Source organism: Alnus glutinosa, chromosome 2, assembly GCF_958979055.1.
Source record: "Alnus glutinosa chromosome 2, dhAlnGlut1.1, whole genome shotgun sequence".
Classification (NCBI taxonomy): Eukaryota; Viridiplantae; Streptophyta; class Magnoliopsida; order Fagales; family Betulaceae; genus Alnus; species Alnus glutinosa.
The window spans coordinates 18056585-18070364 of NC_084887.1; the positions used below are offsets into that span (position 1 = coordinate 18056585).

Here is a 13780-nt window from a genome sequence, read left to right on the forward strand (position 1 = left end):
ACAAGTCAAAGGATGTTTACATGTTTTCATAGCCATGTGACGTGTTGTGGAGCCTTACGTTCATTTTATAATAGGCAGAAACCGAGAATTTCACAGCAGGTTAATTTGGTAGCAATAAATGCAAGGGCTCTTTGCTCAGTTTGATAGGCATCACGTGATCCTTTTTCCATACCAAGGCTCGGTTTTCTTGAGGAAAGGGCAGCACAAAAGGCAAAGAAATAGAAGAAGGAGCACAACTTTTCCTTTAGGAGTCTGCAGCACTGAAATAACAATTTTTTCCAAGAAAGGGCACCGAACCGTGAAACACTTGGCAGTGCAAGAGGATTGGAGGACACCGAAATCAGAGCTGTAGCCAATGTGCAACAAGGGAAAATCTTGACCGAGATGTGGTCTCTTTACACGTCTTATGCGCCGAACGCCTGTTAGTATGCAGATTTTTTTTTCTTCTCTTTCCGTTTCTATTGAAAAGTCGAGATACGAGGGAGGCATTACAGAGGCCGTGCGTGATAATTTGCTGTTTCCATAACAAGTCAAACCTCGAACAAAAGACCGACACACAGGTCTCAAGACCCAGCAGATATATACACGATCCTATTCTCTTGTGAACGTGAAAGCGAAGTTTTTGTGGTCTTATCAAGGCTTTTTCTAACCCTTGCAGTTGACTATAAAAGAGGAAGACATGATCTGCATTGGGTAGAACTTCTCCTTCGTACATGGAGCAGTTCGGTGGGTTTTTTTTTTAATTTTTTTGTTCCTTGTCTTAACAGCATAACCAGTTTTTTTTCGTTTTTGTTTGAAAAGAGAACCGGACGTACGTGACTGGCGGCTCAGCTAGCTCCTGTTCACGCTTGTTCTCCTTTTAGTGCAAAAATTCTTAAGTGTTTCTTTTTGTCTAATGATTTCTTCACACGTTAACTACTTGTGAGCTTTTCTTTATTAAGTATTCATTCATAGGTTTTTTTTTTTTTTTTTTTTTTTTGAACGCATAGTTTCTTTTAATGTTTATGTTTTTAACTCAAGTTAGTGTGTTGTTGCTAGTCATGGGAGGCTAAAATCCTCAACTAAAGTTGAGAATGAAAACTCACCATTAATAACATACATTCTTGTTATGCTATTTGTGCAATCCAATATTTATTGACATATTATTCAAGTCCCACTCATTTTATTGATTTATGTCTTTAAATTGAATGTTTATTTATTAAAAAAATTAGATATTTAATGTGTTTCAACCAATTAATACATCGATTTATTTGATTGAAAGAAAATATCCATTGTGATTTGTTTTTCAAACGGATATAATAGATGATTTGATTTTAAAAGGATATTCGTTGTGATTTATCTTTGAGTTAGATTCATTAAATGTTTTAATATACATTGTTACGGCACTTGAATAATGAACGTAGTTTAAATGTTTATCGGGTATATAAATAAAATACAAGAGTATGTTGTTTGATTTGGTGAGGTGGATTCTAAAACCTTAGTGATTTTTATCCATTATTTTTAATCAGTTTTAATTCAGTTTATTATTTTGTATGTTAAAACCTCAAAAATTTGAAACTAGGTTAAAATAGGATTAGTTTAAATAAAGATTAATTTTCGCAACGTAATTCCCTGTGGATTCAACTTTGCACTTGCACACACACTATATTGCAAATGATTCGTGTGCTTGCGAGTACTTTAAAACTCACAACAGTAACCAAGGAGTTAAACCCGTAGGAAAAAGATCAACCCCATCCAACGACATGCCCTGCTCTAAATGTCATCGCCCTAATCACAAACAATGTCACATAAGGACTAATGAATGTTTTTTTGGTGTGGACAGACCGACCATTACATATGAGATTTTCACAAAGCAACGGTAGGTGCCAGACCTAAACTGAAGGAAAATGACCAAAAGCCGCTCGCCCAAGCTAGAGTGTATGCCCTCACACCAGGCGAGGCAAGGACATAGAATGAACTAGTGACATGTACTATATCCCTCTGTACTGGCAAAGCCATTGTTTTGATCGACTCAGGTGCTACTCACTCTTTTCTATTAGCCTTTTATACTAAGAGATATAACATAAGTGTAGAAACATTGAAGGTAGATGTAGTAGTATCTACCCCAATAAGCAGGGGCGGAACGACGTGTATGGGTGGGGGACACTCAATTTTTAAAATTTACCTTAAAAATATGTAAATATTATAAATTATTTGTCTCCCTTAAAAAATTTTCTTTATATTTTGACCGCTCTTTCATTATAGAAAACCAAAAATATCCTTGTTTTACCATTTATTTCTAACCAAATACCCAAACTTGGTTTCTTTTTTTCCTTGAGACTTGAGCCCACGTCATATCACAAGCCAGTCAAGCATGCATGCTGCCTACACCTGCACGTCTACAATTAATGCTCACTCATCGCACTCTGTTTTCAATTTTCATTCCCATCGTGTTTGGAAACATCACTCTCCATAATACAAAATTCAAGATTTTCATTTCGATACTTCTTCTTCTTCTTCTCTCTCTCTCTCTCTCTCTCTCTCTCTCTCTCTCGCGCGCGCGCTCTCCCTTCGTCTATTGTGTATTTTAATGAAACAACAAAACTCATCGCCCTCCAAAGAAGCAGTAGCGCTGCCAGAAGCACAAGAACTAGCATGGTAAAAGGTAAATTAGATCCATCTTTCAGATGCTTTAAACATCTTGTTGTGTTCTTTTTTAGATCTGCCAAAAAATAAATGGGGAACCTTTTTACTCTCTTTTTATTTTGTTTGACAGAAATTTAATATTGAGAATTGAGGCAAATTGATTTAGGAATCCTCCTTCTTCTTTTTTTCTTTTTTTAATTTCGATTTCAAATTCATTAGCTCACCCACGTATATTCTTTAGAAGAATGTCCCATTTTTTAATCATCTCCCTCTTTGCACTAAGGTAAAGCAGCATTCACCACTTGATGCATTGAATGTATTAAAAATTTATCTGTCCTCTGTTTCTTTTTTTCTCTTAGATATATGCATTGATTGTTAAGAGAGTCTACACTCAAAGGTACATTTTTTCTTGGACCTTATAAATTCTGCTTAGTTTATTTTACTAGTAGTTTATACTATTGTGTGTCTGTGATATCGTGAAAATTTGAAATTATAATTTTTCAATCGAATGGGTACTTTGATGTAAAAAAATTATACAAGTTTTTTATTGTTAGTGGTAATAAAAACTATAATAAATATCACTTGTTAGTAGTAATAAAAACTATAATGAAATTCTAACAAAAATCTTATACTTCTAGAAATTTTTCAGGTTAATTCTTAATCTGCAAATTTTTCTTAAAGTTAAGAAAAATATGGGCAAGCCAAAAATACTTGATCTGTTCTTTAAGAAAAAATATGAGAGTCACTCAGAAGTCAATACTGATACACCTTTAGCAACGGAAATTGAAGCTTTAGTGACTGATGAGCGTCCTTCCAAATGTCCAAGATTAATTTAGCCTAAAGAAACGGATGCTACCATTTTCCAACGTGATCCAGGATTACATTCGCAAATATGGAAATTTTCCGTAAACTTACAAGATGAAATGCGACGTGCTTATATTAATGCAGGTCCATGTCAACCCAAGCTTTCAGAATATCCATTTCAGGAGACGGTAATAATCGTTGCCGATTTCAAGAGTCTTGGTTCAACACATACTCAACTTGGTTGGAGTACTCAGAATCAAAGGATGTCGTATTTTGTCTTTAATGCTATGTTTTTCCTAAGAAATCAACAGGCCGTCCAGGATCAAATGCACTTTTTGTGAAAGGCTTTAACAATTGGAAAAAGGCTAGCGACAAAATGAATAGTTCTTTAATGGGACAAGTGGAGAAGGATCCAAATTCATCACATAAAAGTGTTGTGAAATGTTATGAGGATCTAATGAATCAGTCACGGCATATTGACAAGTTAGTTGAAAAACAAACATCACAAGAAATAGGGAATAATCGGTTGCAGCTCAAAGCCTCAGTAGATAGTGTTCAATGGTTAGCATTCCAAGCATGTGCCTTTAGAGGTCATGATGAAATTTCTGACTCAAAAAATCAAGGTAACTTCATTAAATTGATAAAGCTCCTAGCAACTTATAATGATGATATTTCTAGACTTGTCTTGGAAAATGCTCCAAAAAATGCGAAATATACATCACCCAAAATTCAAAAGGAAATTCTGCATATCATTGCAAATAAAGTGCGGGATGTGATTCAAAAAGAAATTGCGATGCCAAATTTTGCAATCCTGTTGATGAAGCTCGGGATGAGTAAAAAATGGAGCAAATGACTATTAATCCGAGGTTTGTTGATAAAGATGGTTTTATAAGAGAGCGATTCTTTCATGTCGTGCATGTCAATAACACTACTGCAACAACTTTGAAAAAAGAATATATGTACTATTCTTTCTCGTTACAACCTTCGAATTGAGAACATTCGAGGTCAGGGATATGATGGAGGTAGTAATATGCGTGGTGAATAGAATGGGTTACAAGCTTTATTTCTAAGGTATTGTCCATATGCATGTTATGTGCATTGGATGGCTCATAAACTACAATAAGCTTTAGTTGCAGCATCTAGAGAAGCCAAGCATATTCATCAGTTTTTTATTTAGTTGGCTTCTATTATCAATATTGTTGGTAGTTCTTCTAAACATCATGATGAATTACAATCTGCTCAAGTTGTTGAAATTGAAAGTTTGATTGTTTCTAATAAAATTGAGACAGAAAAGGGGGCAAACCAAATTGGTACTTTGCAACGACCTGGAGATACTCGATGGTCATTTCATTATCAATCTATTTGCAGCTTGATAAAAATGTTTGGTGCAACTTGTTCAGTTCTAAACAATATCTCCAAGAGGGAGCTAATTATTCTCAATGTGATGATGCTAAAGCGGCTTACATGGTATTAACGTCATTTGAATTTATTTTGATATTGCATTTGATGAAAGATCTTATGGGACTCACTAATATGCTGTGTCAAACTTTGCAACAAAAGTCTAGACATTTTAAATGCCACAAGTCAAGTTTCAACTACACAATCACTCATTCAAGGGAGGAGAGAAGATGGGTGAGAGCCTTTGTTTGCTAATGTTAAATCATTTTGTGAAGAAAATAACATTGATATTCCTGATAAATGCTCATTACAGTAGAGCTCGAGGTTGATCTCGTCATCAAGATGAAGGGTCTCTGACAATAGTTGAGCATTATTTTAGAGTTGATATATTTACTACTGCAATAGACTTTCAATTACAAGAATTGAAAAGTAGATTTGATGAGCAAGCTGTAGAATTCCTTACTCTTAGCGTTGCTTTAAGCCCTTAATATGCATACAAATCATTTAAATATGCAAATTAGCTGAGAAGTTTTATTCTAAAGATATCAATGTGCAAGAAAGATTCTGTTTGAAATTTCAATTGGAGCATTATAAGTTTGATGTGCCATACATTAGCTGAGTTATGCATAGGATTGACAGATTCGAGAGAGTCAAAGATCTACCCTTTGATTGACAGGTTGATTCACCTAGTGTTAACTCTCCTTGTTTCTACTGCGACTATAGAACAAACTTTTGCTGTGATGAAACTTAGAAAAACTAGATTGCGTAGTAGAATGGAAGATGAATTTCTTGCAGACCATATTGTAGTTTATATTGAGAAAGAAATTGCCAAGAATTTCACTTCAGAGATGATAATGGATGAATTTTATTCCATCAGCGATCGTCGTCAAGCATAATTTGAAGGAGAAGCTATGTTCTTTTTTGGGATCTTTTTTTTGTACATGTCTATAGAGAAATAGGAAACTTGTGTATTTCAAAGGAAAATTATCTTGATGTCTTCTAAGATGATTTTGATAGACATGTAACTTTTGCATACATTAATGACTTACAATATAATATGGAATTAAATTTAAGGCTTTTATATTTTTTTATTTTACATAAACACGTACAAACACACACAAAGAAAAATTACATGTATCTATGTACTTATGTACGTAGTTATGTACGTAGTTATGTATTTATATAAGTTCGTCCCCCCTTACCCAAAATCCTGGTTCTGCCCTTGCTAGTAGGTAAATATGTGTAGTAAAATGGTCAATAAATGCCCGATTCACATTGAAGGGAGGACTTTGTTAGCTAATTTGATAGTATTTGATATACATGGTTTTTTATATCATCCTAGGTATGGATTGGCTGTCAACTAATCATGCAATCGTTGACTTCCACAATAAAGAAAAAAAAAATTAGACTACCATCACGAATCGAATTCAAATTTGTGGGGACTAAGGTGAGTGTTGCCCTAGAAGTAATTTCGGCAATTCAATCCAAGAGAATATTATTGGAGGGATGTCAACCTACCTGATCTATCTAGTGTAATCACCACTGGAAGAAAGGAGTATTGAGGAGATACTCGTAGTTCGAGAGTTTTCTAATGTTTTTCCTGAAGATTTTCTGGGCTCCTTCCCGACCGGGAGATAGAATTTTGCATTGATTTAACTCCTGAAGCTGCCTTAATAACCAAAGCACAGTACATGATGGCGCCAACAGAATTGAAGGATCAACTACAAGAGTTGTTGGATAAAGGCTTTATTTGCCTAAGCGTATCGCCATGGGAAGCACCAGTGCTATTTGTGAAAAAGAAGGATGGTACCAAATGAAAGTGTATTGACCATCAAGAATAAATATCCATAACCTCGTATCAATGATTTGTTTGACTAGTTGCAGGGTGTGCAAATTTTCTTGAAGATCGACCTTCGCTCACGATAACACCAAATGAAGATAAGAAGAGAGGACATTCCTAAAACAACTTTTCACACTCGATATGGCGACTACGAATACCTACTAATGCTGTTTGGGTTAGCAAATGCACCAGCAGCTTTTATGGACTTAATGAATCAGGTGTTCTGGGAATTTATGGATCAGTTTATGGTGGCGTTTATTGACGATATCTTAATTTTCTCCAAAAGCACAAAAGAACATGAAGACCACTTGAGAATTGTTTTACAAAAGCTTAGAGAAGAGTGACTTTATGCTAAATTATCCAAGTGTGAGTTTTGGCTCGAAAGAATTTCTTTCCTCGGGCAAGTAATCTCTAAAGAAGGCATCTCAGCAGACCCTAAATTCTTTCGAGTTGGAGATTGTGCAAGGCGAAGTGCAAGCATTAATGGCGAAATTGGAAATTCCGCCTACTTTATTGGAGAAAATTCTCATGGCTTAAGAAAAAGATAACAAAACTATTCGTATGAAAGGAGAAGGCCAGTAAAGGTTTGGGTTTTTATATCAAATCAGATGGACTGCTCATGTATCAAAATAGAGTTTGTGTACCCAATAACGAGGAGATAAGAAAGCTGATATTAGAGGAAGCATACTTCTCCCCATGCTCAGTGCACCGTGGAGGAATGATACCCTAAAATGTCAGGGATAGAGCCCTAAACTCCAATTTTAGTTTATAAGATATTTTGTTTCTGTTAGAAATAAAATCATACATTTCGGAATAAATAATTCGATACCTTTGCTGTATCAAAAAGAATTTAATCTTACGTAGTTGTTCCACGTGCTTTGTTCTTGAATTCTTTTTTCGGTGGTAGAGTATACTACTAGAGCAATACCCATACTATTCACGGTCTAAGTGCCTTCAACAGACTCAGAAAACAGATTGATATATAAGCAAACATACATGCTGCCACAGATTTTTAAGCATAGACATTTTAAGTCTCAGATTCTCAGTTTTTTTTTTTTACTTGATAAAGCAATTGATGCATTATCATGTTTATATAAAACCATTTTGCATGTAACCGTTTATTTCTCTCTTAGGCTAAACAACACACCTGTTGGGAAGCACTACATTACACACATATAGAGAAACGGTTGTGGTTGCTGCATGTTGAATAACTGCCCAATAGTGGCGTCATTTCAATTCTACATCTCCCACTCGCACACAGTGGGCACAACAATACAACCATGCATACATCTCTCTATCTGTTTTCAATCGTGTTCATACTGGCAAATAGACTGTGCGACCACCGAGCACACCTGCAAGAAAGGTTGGGAGCACTATACCAAATCTCGTAAAGACCAGCATAGAACATCCCTATTAGTGTCTCATTATACCCCGACTCAATTGATCACATCAGATTAAGTATTTCTAATCCCTCTCAAGGCCAATACCTCAAAGCAATGCTTAACCTCCACAAAATATTATGTACCCACAGTTATGTCACAACCTCCAAGAAGCAACATAACTTGCTAGCAGTGAATACAAATATAAAACCAATGTGTTACCAAATAGTCTTTCCTTTGCCCTCATGTCAATCAATTTCAGTCCAGCCGCTTTCCCATCAATGCCCCTTTAGACCGCATCATTCATGGTCATAGGCAACATACCAAAGTAGCAAACACTAAAACTTCAACATTTTGACATAGTCAAAAGGTCTCATAGGGCATAAATAAGGTAATTAATAATGACCTATGTGACTCACACGGTGAGGAAACAGGGATCGATTCACTCACCTCAACCATCGGTCGGATAATCACATGTAGTATGAAATACATGCTACGATGGAGTTATCTTTCCAAAAAAATAGCGTATGTCTAAACTCAAATACATCGAACAGATTTTAGTCTAGTCACTATCCAAGCGCCTAACTCGACTCCTCCATTTGCTCGCCACCTTAAGCACCAAATTAAGGTTTCGCATCTAGCTATTCTCAGGCTACATGGATTGTGGGATATCCATGCGCGGTCCTAACTTATTATGGACCTCATCTTAGTACCAACTAAGGCGACATATCTTTAAATGTGTCACACCTTCGCTTTTAAGTAAAGTTCTGAAGGTTTCAAATATAAACTTTGCTCGCTATTAAATCGCCAAAGGACACAATGTCTCATCTATACCCACTACCACAGTGTTAGAGGCGATTGCTCGTGTGAGTGAGCCAACCTTAAGCCTATTGACATACCTTTTCACCATGACACTAAACACATTGTGTAATGTCCAGGACATTTTGTAATAACTATAACACGAAATTTGGGTAAATAATTAGTTTAAGTTAATTTAGCGTCTTTAAAATGCAAGAAAATATTTTTAGGCCCAAAGAAAAGAAACTACCAAAAAAAAAAAAAAAAAAAAAGAATTAAAGAATTTAATTAAGGAAATAAAAAATAAAACAAAAGAAAATATAAAGGAAAATAAATAATTGAATATAATATATATAAAAGAAAATAAAATAAAAATAATTAATTAATTAAATCTTTTATATATATATATATATATATATATATATAATGAAGTGGTGAGGCGCAGGGCGCAAGACCTGCGCCCCACCACTAAACAAGAAGGGCCATGTGGCCCTTCTAAAAGAAAAGAAGACAAAATATATATATATATATATATATAATAAAACAAAAAGAAAACAATAGTCGGCATGTGGCATAGTTAAAAGAAAAAGGGAAAAGGAGGCAGTCTCCTTTTCCATCAGACCACCAGACCCGAGAGACATGAAGTAAAAGGGGGGGGGGGGGGGGGGGGGGAGTTTTCCTGTATAGAAAAATCACGATCCACAAAGATCCAAAGGTCCAATCTTCAATCCGTCTCCGGTAACGTGATCCTTGCACTTGGATCTACGTTTCTACCGTTCACTTTGAGGTAAAACATTAAACTCATAGTTTTGTGATTTTTCGGTAAAATCCTATAAATTAGTTTAATCCTCTATGTTCTTTAGGTGTTTGAGCTTGTTGAAAATTGTTTGAAGCTATCCAAACCTTGGGCTTTGGTTTGGTGATTTTGTGGTGAGTTTTCCCCAAACCCTAACTTTTAGTTATTTGATTTTAGTTGTATTTTAGGGGGATTAACCCTTGATAAATGCTATGGGTTAATGACATTATGATTAAGGTAGTGTTTTATAATTATGGGTTAAGCTTGGGAAATCTTAACTTGATGGGTAAAAATTAATTTGAGGGTTTTGAAGTGTTAAATAATTTAAAATCATGTATGGGTTCCATGAAAAATAGGCATTTATGGGATTAGGTCCTAAAAATAATAATTTGTATAAATTGAAAAATCTTAATTGCAAATTTAGAAATATTTTCATGTATATGTTTAGTTAATTAGCGGAAATTCGTGTCGTAGCCTTTGAGCGATTCAAAGTGCTAATTGTTATAGTTGTTGGTTAAATAGCTAAATGGTGTATTGTGTTGTAATTATAGAGGTACTTTGCGGGTCAAACCTAGGATTGTTGGAATCAGGAGTACAAGCAATCCAATGTGAGTATTCTACTCACTGAGATGTATTATTTTCATATATGATGAATTGCAAAATGTATATTATTTTACAAACCTGAACCAACTATATGTTGATTATGAACTGTTTTGGATGATTTGAGTACTTTTGAGTATATTGAAATTATGATGATGTTCTGAAGTATGAATATGATATGTGGAGTAAATGAATGGAGTCACTGTATGTTATGGTTGGGAGTTTTGAAAACTGTGATTGCAATGGAATATTAATATGATTTTAGAGTGAGTATAAAATGGGAGATTTGAGTTATGCAAATTGTTTGTTCATGAAATTTATTGATTGAAGGCATGAAGCATAAGCATATGAACGCTAAACGTGCATCGAAGTGAGGTTCACAGTCCACGGGAAATTATACATGGGTTAGATTCCCATGAGGTGCCTACTTGGGTTAGATTCCCTTGAGGTATTCACGAGGTACTTACTTGGGTTAGATTCCCTTGAGGTCCTCGACCATGGGTTAGATTCCCATGAGGTGCCTACTTGGGTTAGATTCCCTTGAGGTACTAGTACTTACTTGGGTTCGATTCCCTTGAAGTACTTACGAGGTGCTTACTTGGGTTAGATTCCCTTGAGGTCCTCGACCATGGGTTAGATTCCCATGAGGTGCCTACTTGGGTTAGATTTCCTGAGGTACTAGTGCTTACTTGGGTTCGATTCCCTTGAAGCACTATACTTGGGTTCGATTCCCAAGGCATAAAACCATTAGCATGAGCATGTATAACATTGTTTTTATGAGTGATGTTTTTATATTATGAATAGTTTTACTAGACGTATTAGTATGCATAAGAGTCTCAATGGAAAAGAACTTATGTATATTTCTATCGGATGGTTGCATGAATTAAATGTCATTGTCTTCTATAACAGAACTTATACGTATAATCTTAGCTGCCTAGTATGTTTTAATATTTTCTAGTAGTCGGTGTCCGCTACATCAGCTATGAGGGTTTTCAAACAAAAGTTTATAAAATTGATGGCTGTTATAGTGTACACATGACTAGAAAAGAAAAGTTGGTTCTTTGCAAAAACTCAGTGAATAGTATACCTCTGAGGTCTTAGTGTAATTATTTATGCTAAGACGGTGGACTCATAATTCCACCTATACGGATGTGGCAAACCCCCACAACCGTATAGATGCTGCTCATTTGGCTGCAGGTACTCCAGAGTTAGATGACGATCCCATAGCGTATTATTTGGGATATTACGACTGAGGCCCGCAGCGACAGTTGTAATGGGATGGACTATGGTGTCCTCTCTTTTGGTATATTTTGTATATGGCTTGTGACGTGGGTGTCACGTATTCTTTTGTATAAGCCATTCTTTTGTTATATGATGTAATGATGTTAAGCCTTAAACAGATAGACATGTGTATGGCTCTTTTGTATAAGTAACAGGTTAAGTTTTAGATGTGCTATTCCGCTGAAATTATGATAGTGTCGTTATGTTTTTCGCTGTTAGATATAACTCTGATTATCAGGTACATGTTATGGGGCATGTGCTGTATGTTGGCTGAGCGACAAATAGTCGTGCCACTGTGAAGATCTGTTTGTATGTTTTCAAAAAAAAAAAAAAAAAAAAACGGGTCGTCACACATTGTGAATAAGTGTGTGCTCTCCGAATGCTCATATTCATGCCACAATGATTATAGAACACACCATTATCATGTGCACGACAAACAATATCATCATTTAGGAGAGAAATCATCTCATATGGTCAACTACAAACAACAAAACAGCCAAGTGTTTTAGGACCATTTATTTCGATGCGCAACTTACACATGTAGTGATTTTAAAAAAAATATGTGCTACTAAAATTCAAGAGATTTTACTTTTATTCATAAAATGCCTTTTATATCTCAACAAATCACCATTAAGTCAACAACTCTATCGCGACTTATCATTTCTGGTCAAACTCATAAGATGACCTTAGGTTTCAATCAGCAAATCCTATTGCGACTTTAAAACATTCTCAATGTGACTTTAAATTCCATTCAGCATTCCCTATTGCGACTTCAAGGCATTAAAGGAATCACTTGTATATAGTAGCAGCATCTGAGATAACCAACTTTCCAATTCATTTAGGGTAAGCGATCAGGATTGTGTTCCCTAAGAACAATCACAATAGTCAAACCATTACCTTTGAAGGTTTGTCCAGATTGCATTACAAATTCGCTCCACTAAAGCAAAAGAAAAAAATTTACCCTCCAATGAAACTCGAACTATTGACTCCCATGAGCAAAAAAAAACACAGTGGAAACATGTAACACAAAATGGTATGAGCTATCTCAACTATCAAGTATAGAACATAGATACTTTGGTATTCTCCATCTCATTAATTGTCTGTGGGTTTTGAATATAAGCTACGTACTAGAAACCATTTCTCTAAAAAAAAAACAATTTCATAAAACTCATAGTCTGAGCTATATTTCATACACCCATGGGCCATTATCTTATAATAAGGACAACTATTCCTAGGCGACAATTATCAATCCAAGATAACTAGATCGTCTACAACATTCACTCACTTCAAAGGATACTTTTCAAGTGTGGTTGATTGCACTTAAAGATAGATGGTTGTTATAGGCCACGTGAAAATTTACGAATTGCAATCTCTGCGCTCTTTGTACTTCGCGCCTCAAACATTACAAATACCGACCATCTAATTCTCCTTTGAAAATCAACTCCTTACATAAAAGTTTCAAGATGCATGACCGATAGTTATACCAAGGCAACTCATTCAGTGCCGTGAGATGGATCTATACACTTTTTCAATTTCACTTTTCCAGCGTTAGATCAACAACTCTAGGTCGGATCACTTAAGTAAAATAAATCTTATATTCTATACTAAATATTCCTATCTTGTGAATTCAATACAGCTAGCGGAGCACATATAAAAAATCTCTTCCTATCACTAAGTGACGAGAAAACAAATTTTATATTGGTACCACACTACTCATTAAGGATCTTCTATTTTAGCAAAAAATTATGAGTCATTCCACTAGTAGCATACTGCCACTCAATGGTACACTCCCACTAGGCAAAACATTCATCTAGTGGTTTACTCCCACTATTCTCGGCGTCATGTCAGATTAGTAATAATATTTTTTTTTTTAAAAAAATAGTATTAGGGTGAGACAAAACGTTTTTAACACAATTTAATATAAACATTTCACATTAAAAAATGTAAAAACCCACAATCCCCACCCTCGCCGAGAATAGGAATAATAATCTTGACTCAACCAAAAAACAGAATAATTTGATCCTTAATTTTATCCAGTTTTGGAAATCACTGATATTGAATTTACATTGCGCCAACTAATTCATGTGCACTCATCCTTAATAAATAGGTGAATAAAAAACATTCTAAGGACAACTTGTTAGGACTGAGGCAGCAAACTCATATTTCATCTACCCAAATGTGATGTAACTGATATTTTGCGCCATTGTTAATCTAACATCATGTTCTCAGCAAGTCACAATACTGGGAGTTCATTGTTCT

At 35.2% G+C, this 13780-nt stretch overlaps 1 long non-coding RNA gene across 1 annotated transcript; it reads left to right on the plus strand.

Annotated features, from left to right (window-relative positions):
- Nucleotides 1-9510: 9510 nt before the first annotated feature.
- LOC133861946 (uncharacterized) lies at nt 9511-11781 on the plus strand. The gene is made up of 4 exons (XR_009899095.1): nt 9511-9631; nt 9708-9774; nt 10192-10248; nt 11417-11781. It is a non-coding gene; the product is annotated as an uncharacterized LOC133861946 (long non-coding RNA).
- The last annotated feature ends 1999 nt before the right edge of the window (nt 11782-13780 follow it).